We start from the raw sequence: 7,815 nt of genomic DNA on the forward strand, positions 1-7,815 counted from the left end.
TAAAAACTGCACTTCTAGGTTTCTGCTCACAACTGGAGTACAAGTACTTGGCAGATTTTTTTAAACAGTGGCCTTTCCTACTGCAGCCTATTCTGCTGGACTTGATCCCAAGCAAGAATTAATGTATGTGTATAAAGATCAGGGTAGTGAAGGAAGGAGAAAGAGCACTGGAATATCAACTGCTTCCAGTTTTGAACAAGATAATTTAATGTGAACAACCCCCAAGACTCTGCAGGTTGTTTGAGGACTATGGGCAACCTAAAAATGCAGGTTATTGACAAACCCATTGCTCTCAAACATGAACAAGAGGAAGCATTCATAACTAATCTTTTTGGTTTCAGGTATGAAATTACCCTTTCATCCTTCATATTCCATTTGGAGAGCTCTCTATAATAATAAATAAAAGGATTCTACATCCTACACAATTGCATGTTTGTCTTTCACTGCAAATGGAAGCACACCCAGACCATATCAATGCTTGGCAAGCTGCTGCAGCCTGGGATGGATGCTCCCAGCAAGAGGAGAAAGGAACAGCCCCAGTCCACCCCTCTGAGGTTTAAATGGTGACACATGCACATGGCCACAGGCTGAGGCTGCCCAGGCACACACTTCTGCACGTCCAAGCCCGCGGTAACATAGTGTGGATGTGTGTTTGCTAAAAAATACACATTGTCACCTCTTTCTGTCAACAGACACCACAGTTTTTGTTGGGGTGGCTCTTAAGAGATCCATCCTGTGCCTGGTAACTGCTAAAATCACAGTAGTTTAAAATGAAGCAGTCATGCAAAGCAGTGCCTCAACCGAGCATTCCCATGGGAGGGAAGAGAACTTGCTCTTACCAGCAAACATCCTCAGCCTTTGCCTTTGTTGTCATATTACCCAAACAGAAGAACTACCCAATTTCCTCTGAATTTGATCAGGAGCACACTAATACAGCCAGACTGTCCCCAGGGAATAGGGCTGGATGCAGCCACACTCCTCACAGCAAAGGCTTGCACAGCATCTCTCTCCACACAGGACACTATGTCCAGTGGTGGGGGGAGGTCTGGTCATGAATGCCTTTGGTGTGGCACCCCCTTGGACTCCAATGTACCTGCTGCATCCATATGCCAGCAAAATCCTTCACTGATGTTTTCCAGGGGCCAAGCACTCCCTCCCCACACTAGGGAGCTCCAGTTCACTTCAGGAGTCAACTGCTCAATATTTTGTCCTCTTCTTGCTGCTCCAGAGAACTCCCCAGTGTCTCATTTGCAGCAAACCATCCCTCAGGGGGCTGGTGCTTCTCAGGGTAAACACTGCAAACACGCAACTGGATTCAGCTTCAAAATATTACTGCAGGAAAAAGAGAACTAGCTAAGTAGATTAAGGCCAAGAAGTTTGGGTGCCTAATTTTATTTCTCTGGACCCTGAGTTTTCCAGCGTATTTAGTGTTCAAACACAGCTGCCATGACACCTCTGTGTAGCCAATGAGGAGGATATAATTCATATTGTCGATAAATAAAGACCAGGTTTTTCTGACTTGCCTCACATCCTAAAGGATCCATTTCTAGAGATCAGCATTCACTTGCCTGAAACTTCACAACACCTTTGTCTCATACTTAGCAGCTCCTCTCCCTGCTCACCTCTCAGCTTTGAGACATGGAGGCCAAGCTGCCAGGAGAGCAGCCCCCTTTTCCATCCAGGCTTGATTTCTACCTCAGGCAGGTTACAGGGAACAAACCCACCTGAAAAAGTTGTGGTTGGTGCTGTAACAGGATGATCACATACAACGTGCGTGCTCTGGTGAACGGTGGACAAACAATGCTTACAAACTGCCACTACCATGGTCTTCCAGTGCAACTTTGATAATTTAAGAATTCTCCTTTTTTGTTTCATTTCTGTGTACTACATGGTTAGTTACTACATGTGTTACTACATGGTTACTACATTAGTATCTAAAAAATTGCAAAACAGACTTTACATCCATATCAGTACTGACAGGAATCAGAGCAGAACTGAGACAGCCATGCATGTATGGAAGTTGATGCAGGTCCTGCTAACTCCAGACAAGCCCTGAAGAGAGGTGGGGCACTGCTCAGCAGGATTCACAGACAAAAATGGCAGAAAACCAGCAACATGCAGCAATGCTAGTTTCTGGACTTCACAAGAATGCTTTAGGGACCACATTTAATATTCCCCACTCTAGCATGAATACATTTTTTACTGACCATTACTGATCATCTCACTGGTTTCACTCATACCATCAGTTTGGCAAACTTCTGCCAGTTTGTGTAGGAAAGAGAGCTGAACCCCGGAACTAAGTTCCAGGACACTGTGTCACCAGCTATCTGAACTGCAGACTAAACCATAGCCCAATATTCTGCTGATCAAAATACAGAAGGAGGAAAATCACAGTATGAGCATCTGCACAGCCTCATATCTGTAGAATTATTGAACAATGCTGAGTTTGAGAGTGAAGCCCAGGAGAGCACACAGCTGTTCCTCCCCCATTCCCACACTGCTACTGAAGGGGGAGCAGAAACATTAGACACAGCAACTTTTAAAGATTGACCTAAACTTGTCTTTGGGAACAATTAAACAAAGGTGCAGATGTTTAAGTGCATTGCTGAACAGCACTTCCAACGAGCTTCTTCAATGACAAGCGCTATTTAAGGCCATTTACAAGCCCCTAAACAGCAGATTAAAATTGGTTTTGTGGAAAATGATGCCGTTAGCAGTTATTGTACTGCTCCCTATCCTCCCCCAGTGTGAAGTTTTGCTGTCACATATCACATGGGACTAATGTTAGAGAAGTGGTTTCCGTGGCTTCCAAGTACTTTCATGCCAAGGCTGAAGCTGAGAGTGGCCGTATGAACATTCAAGGTTATCAGATGCAATGAACACTTTCAGAACTAAGTTTATCAAAAAAAGGCCAGGAGAGCTATGCTCCAGCTTCAGTTATGTTTTAATAGAGTTTGGACACCTAATTTCCTTTGGAACAATTTGAAAATCCCATCTTGAAAGAGTTTTCAGTTAGTTTGTTTTCCCCAATGATTCATTCTCCTTCATGTAATTGCAGGAATGGAGCTTACACAAGGTCTCAGATCCTTATCTTCTTCAAGTCAACAGGAGCTGTACTACTTCTATAGGAAACAGTTCATTTCCTTAGCCTTCTTGAACTGTCTTTGAGAATTTATACAGGAGACTACCTTGATAGACAGAGACTAGGGAAAACACAGCAGGAAATATAAAAACAAAGACATTACAAACCATGTACAAGTGCGCATTATTTCTTTATAATCCTTTCCTGTTCTCTCCTCTTTCTTTCTTCCCTTTTCCAAATTTTAACAAAACTCTATTATATTTTTCCTGGGACGACCCACTGCCTAGTGCCTAAGCTGACCTTTGGCTAGCAAGTAGAAACAAAAAGCTACATGAAAAACTTACCCATACTTGACTATTGCCAACAGCCCTTTTTTTAATGTAATTGCAGTAAAAATTAATACCCTGAGCAAAGAAATTCTAGAGAAGCATTCCGATAAGTCTCAGCCAAAGGTGTGAACAACTTTTTTGCATCATTCCCTAATTCTGTTCGTCATCTCATTTCCTTTGATCAAAACATATTTTTACTGGTCAGCTGCTGCACATTGACTCTGATTCCCTGCAAACAACAGCAGGTAATTCCACTTCACAGTGAACTCAGCCATGGCGAGTGTCAGGCTAGAGGCACAGCTCTGTCCCTCCTCACCCTGTTGTGCTGGGAGAACTGGTACCTTGTCTCTATTAAAGACCTGCAGCAGGACAAACACTCGTGTTATTCCAGCATAAAGAACATAACCTTCTGTCAACAGAGGCAAGGAGCCTTTCTCTCTTCTGATACTGAGATCAGACCCACTTCACAAAGCTCCCACTTGATTCTGCACTCACACTTACCCAGTAAGCAAACAGAAGCATAATAGTACAGGTCAAATAACCAGCACATAAAAAAGACACACTTTGACTATCTGCCTACAGCCAATCATCAAAAAGCTATCTAATAATTCAAATCATATGCAAAACAAGACCACTCTAGTATTCAATATCAAGCTTTCTTACCTATATAGTGTAGTCTGCCTAGAAACTATCAGAATTTGGTGGCAGAGGCCCCTGAATAAGTGGTTTTAAAGGGTTAATAGCATTTTGGGGCTCCTTATCTAAAAGGTCCTGATATTCTCCAACACCTTTAAGCCAAAGTGTTTCTTTACTTTCTTCAGCTGCACCTACTTTTCCATGACCCCAGAGGCAAGCATGAGAGCTTCTTGTCCTTCTGAAGCTCCTAAAAGCACAACCATTTCCTGTTTTCAGAGCACAAGCTGATTCAAACCCTCAGTTCTGCTGGAAACCAACTCCATTCTTCTTTTAAAAAGAGACAGGCAAGATGTCTGAGGTCTCATTTCCTCAAAAGGAAGAGCTGCTTTTTTTTCTTATCCCTTAATGTTCTGAATGTGGAAAAATAGTTTACACATAAAATCATTAATCTTAATATTTTTCAAATAGTTACATGCAATTGTTCTAACCTCTGCCACAAAGGAAAGCAATAGCTGTCAAGGAATAAAAGGGCAAATAAATCCTTAACAATTCATCCAGAAGATGAAGCTGGAAAAACCTCCAGCCTCTCAATCTTTAGCAAGTGCATACATGTCCCTGATCTACTCCAACTACATTGAGCTAAACAGATTTCTTATAATTTTATTTGAAGGGCTAACTGATTGATAGATTGGGGGCATGAGCTCGTATTATTAACAATCTGAAGTTCTGCCGGTGAAGAACCGTGGCCATCGTGTAACAACCACTGCCTCTCTATTCCATAGAAACTGAATTTTCCAAGCAGACAAGGTAAATAGGCTCAGTGCAGATGGAAAGAGAGGAGACAGGCTGCTATTAGGAAGTAAAACTGCATCTTCTGCAGAAAAATTAGTGACAATTTCCAGGTTAATTAAATACAGGAATAAGTCAGTAACACAGTGACGTGGAAAAATGACAATGCTTTTGCCGAAGGATCTTGGACAATGGGCTTTATCCCTGTGGATGTAAAGTGATTGCATCACTGCTCCCCTGTGCTTCAAATCCCAAAGCAAGCTCTGCTGTGCCCTTGTCTTCCATCTTATACCTCAAGCATAGCACAAGGTGTGTGACAAGATCTTCCAGGGTCTTCTCCCCTCACTGTCGGCAGGTGCCCCCGGCAGTGACGCACAGCCCCTGGCTCGGGCTCTGGGAGGGATGGTTGGCTTTGGGTAACTCATGCCACAGCATGTTGTTCAGGGGGAGGCATGAGGCTGAATGGAGCACTTCTGTGGGCCATGTCCTGGAGAAGTATTTATGGGAAGATTCCCTCATCCATAGGCAGAAAGGCAAAAGAGACCTCCAAACATTCTAACCTGATACACAGTAGCACCGAACTTAACCTTCTTTTCCCCTGTGCCAATGGCTCTAATTTGATTTTCTTTGAACCATGTCATTTAAAGTCTCCTGGCTTGACCAGAAGATACCAAGAAACAGACTTTCCCACACTCCTTGGTAATTTGTTTCAGTTATAAATCATTAAAACTTGTGTCTCGATTAAATTATAGTGTCTTGAACTGCAGCCACGCTGTTTACTGAGCTAGACTGTTCTCCTCCAGATCAGAGCCCTTCAGTATCCAACACTCTCCCCTGTGCGGACAGTCACATACTGCAGTTGAATCACATCTCTATCTTTTTGTTAAATCAGACAGATTATGTTCTTCAACAGTTTTCCCTCCCCAGTGCTCACTTCTTTCTTTAATCTCTCCAGATAAGCCATTGGCACACAAACAACAGACAACGCTGATTTCAGTTGTTTTCTACTGAGGATTTGTCACTTCTATAGAGACAGAGCTTTGGGACAAAACATCATATTTTCACGGGGAAGTTTATACAACATGACATGCTCCCCAGCAAAAACAATTAATACTGACGGGGTTTGGTAACGCTATCTAAATTGGTCAATGGACAAGGGAAACAACCTCCTTGTCTATCTACCAACAAAGAGGTGAACAGGAGGGTGTTTCTGCCTGAATTCACCATTCCAGAATAATGAGCTACTGATGAGACATTTCCTGTAGCTAAATTCTGAATGAGCAGAAACTACATCTCTAAGCAGTGTAATTCTTTGAAGATTCAGTGCATGGCACATCTATTAGAGACAGGATCACCAAAAAAATTCAATGCAGATACTGGCCCAGGTCTTGGCACTGGCCTGCAGACACCTGCCTGTGCAGAGCAAGAGGGAGGAGCCACATTTCTGTGACTAAGGTGTGTAACAAAGACCACTTACTCTGGTGGTTTGGCATATCACAGCAAGGGTTAGGAAGACAAATGGAACAACAGAAAGCTCAGGAGCTATCAAAACTGTGTTTACTGAGCCTCTGATCCTGGAATTTATCACATATGAGGATTAAGGGGGGGTTCTCACAAGAGCAGACTCAAGAAGAAACGACTGGCCTAATTCTGGTCCCCTTGCATTCATAGCCAACAGAACTGAAGACTTCTAAAAGCTTTTCAAATGCCATTAATGTAGTAGTATTACTTAAAGGTAAAAAAAACCCCAACAATGCTCTATATAGTATAATCCCTTACATATACACCCTGATACATCTTGAAAATACCAGAGCAGTCGGGAAAGACTGCTAGAAAATGCTGTGCATTGGTACAAAGAACTTCAGAGACAAAAACAGTTATAGAAAAAGAACAGCGTGTGATGGTGCCTAGAAACAACCAGCACGAGCTCTCAGGGAGATGCAGAATTTCAGCAACCCATATCTAGCCCTGCCTGTGTACCTGGAGTCCTCTGCAGTTTTGATCCCCAAAGCAAAAAAATACAGAGGCAAATTTGAAACTCTTTCTTGTAAAGAAAGGGAACCAAAACAAGCAAAGAAGTAGAGAATATTATTAGAAAGAATAGTAAGGAAAGGGAATGTATTCAGGCCAAAGGCATCCCAGTGGGGTTGTGTTAGTTACCAAGAGTAACATCACAGGGGAGGAAAAGGTGCAATTTATTCTGGGCATCAAAAGCAAACTGAAGAACAGATTAAAATATATCGATGGAAGCTAGGGCAAGAAGGGCTAGGACTTTCTTGTCTGTCTTCCCACACAGCAGCAGGCATGGATTTCAGCCACTGTATTAAGTTCAAATAAGTACAATTAAACAAGGCTTGAAGAAACTTCAGAAAGACAGAAAACCTGAAATAGAAAGCACATGTGATAGAGGAACACTGGTCCTTGGAAAAGCAGATCCAGTCACATGTTTTTTTTTAATGTCCATCAGTAATAACTCTCATTTGTAATTTGAATTTTACTAAGTTTCTCTAATGTTCAGCCTTTCATTAATACAAATTGACCATGACAAAGCCGTGGTGGAACAGGCTGCACACCTGGATGTGCAGAATACCAATACGTTTGCTACGGCTTAAGCAAACACCCACCAAAGTGTAAAATCATGCTGATGTCAGCTCTGCTGGGACAACATCTACTCTAATGTGGCACCTCATTAGAATCAGCAACTGTGCAATTAACTCCTTACTCACACACAATTTGTACTGTGACAATGTACAGTTTTGCTTAAATAAAAATTTTAGTGTTTGACTTGCAAGTTATACATGCCATGGAAACATGGCTGATGACTGATGAGATCCTTTCTGTTTTAATTGCAATTCTACACAGGAAGATGGTGTTCTCCCATGCAAAATAGCAGTAAATCACATATACGTATTCCTGTCACGTGAGGTAGGAGGAAAAGTGCTCTCAGTACAATAATACTGCTTTGACTTTGCATATTTT

The sequence above is a fragment of the Apus apus genome, chromosome 9 (assembly GCF_020740795.1).
Source record: "Apus apus isolate bApuApu2 chromosome 9, bApuApu2.pri.cur, whole genome shotgun sequence".
Taxonomy (NCBI): Eukaryota; Metazoa; Chordata; class Aves; order Apodiformes; family Apodidae; genus Apus; species Apus apus.